The following is a 2,136-nucleotide window of genomic DNA, read 5'->3' as shown; positions in this document are numbered from 1 at the left end:
GAAGGGCGGGGCTCTTTAAACATTTTTTTTCCCGTTCCGCTTTTAATAGATGACGTCATGCTCAGCATCTTGGGAATCGTAGTCCACGAGCGTTTTTATTTATTTTTTTGACTAAACTTTATTGCAATGGGACAGAAAAGCAAACCAGACTGGCTCTTTATTTGCCACCACAACAAAGTGTGAATACCTAAACACAAATATTTGTCCATGATCAGACAAATTATGTTTCATAAGGAAAATCATCCCAATCCTACATATATCAAGAATTTCTCAAGCTGGGCAGACCCCAAAAAATTTTTCCCTGACGCAAATGTTTTAATATATATTTTTGCAATTGGACTGCCAGTAACAAATAGTTTACTGAGAAATATAACGCTGTTACATCACTTCTTTTCTCAGAATGGTGAAGTAAACGTAATGATCATAGCATTTACCTCTAACAATCAAGAAAATTGCACAAAAAGTTTTCGGATGGATCAGATTTTCATTGGTCCTAAGCGTTATTTTAAGCCCGAAATTATCCGGTGATGTCTCAGATTCTAGTTCTTTTTCCCTTTTCTTCTCCATCCAGTTCAGACCTCTGATGACTTCTCCCGGCCACAACCCATTTCTGCAGTTTTCCGCTCTGTTGTCTTCACCTTCTCACTTTTGAAACATTTCTGCACCTATAAACTAAGACAAAATTCTCAACACCCCTAAATATATAATAGCGACATACACTGCACCTCTAATTATAGTGCCCCACAGGTAATCCACCCCTGTATATAGTGTCCCACGTTTCACCCACCCCTGTAGATAGTGCCCTACAAATAGCTCCCCCTACAGTGCTCCACATATAGCCCACCCCTGTATAGTGTCCCACATATAGCTCCCCCTGTATATATTGCTCTACATCCCCACATATAGACCCCCCTGTAGATAATACCACTCAGTTTTATTAGAAGAAAAACAAAACTTTACATACATGATCCCGTTCCCGCGCCGTCAGGAGGCAATGCAGGCCTGCTCTCTTCTGAGCAGGTCTGCTGGGGCTGAACGACACAAGCGGCACGATGACGTAATCATCATGCCTCTAGCATAGTTGAAAGGCGCAGATTGGCAGGGCAGAATGACTTGCCCTGTCAATCAGCACCTTTCAACAACGGAAGTGCCGCGATGACGTCATTGCTCTGCTAGCATCGTTGAAAGGCGCTGATTGGCGGGGCAAGTCATTTTGCCCTGCCAATCAGCGTCATTATAAGGCGCTGAATGGTCGGGCCCGGCCATTCAGCGCTAATGCATGTATTTGTATCTGCATGCTATAGACACAGGTACAATTAGTTCAAGAGGGGGTGGCGGCAGCTGGTTTCAGTGGCGCCGCCGCCGCCCCCTCAGAGAGGCAGCAGCTGCCTATAATATTAGTTTGTATCTACATCCAGAGGAAGCAGATACAAGTGAATGTGGCAGTCGCTAATATCGGTGCCCTCTCCGGTACTAGTGACACCCGTGTCGCCCGGCCCATAAATGTTAGAGGCCGGGCAGCGCGTGCCCTAGTGGCGTCACCGGGCATGAGGGGGGGGGGGGCGTGTCGGCAGGTGGCACGGGCCTCCCTCAAGCCGTAGGCCCCGTAGCAGCAGTTACGGCTGCTAAAGCGGTAGTTACGCCATTGGTGAATAGGCAACTAGTGCAGTGACTGGCACAGGTTAGAGGCATGGAAAGCGGAGCCTGGCTGCTGCATTCTTGATAGATCGGAAAGGGGAGAGTTTGGGGAGGGGGAAGACCGATTATTAATGCGTTACAGTAGTCAAGACCAGAATGAGTCAGAGCAACAATAAGGCTGGGTTCCCACGGATCAGATACACTGCGTAAAATTACATGGCGTATCCGACCTAAAACCCGTTCCTCTGTTCTGAGTGTAGCCTGGCCTCCTGGGATGTTTTACCTCATGTGACTGTTGCAGCCAATCACAGGCTTCAGCATCATCCCACGAAGTCATCACTATGACAACACCCAGGGGGTAAGTATTGGCTTCTTTTTTTTTCTCTTTTTTTAAACAGCACCGTTTTCCGCAGCGGAGATCACAGCCGAAAATCTGCACCACAATTTGGCACGGTTTTTCAGGTGGAATCCCATGCGGGTCCTAGGGCGGCTCTGCTG

This window comes from Rhinoderma darwinii, chromosome 11, assembly GCF_050947455.1.
Source record: "Rhinoderma darwinii isolate aRhiDar2 chromosome 11, aRhiDar2.hap1, whole genome shotgun sequence".
In the NCBI taxonomy this organism is placed as follows: Eukaryota; Metazoa; Chordata; class Amphibia; order Anura; family Rhinodermatidae; genus Rhinoderma; species Rhinoderma darwinii.
This window is presented reverse-complemented; position numbering follows the sequence as displayed.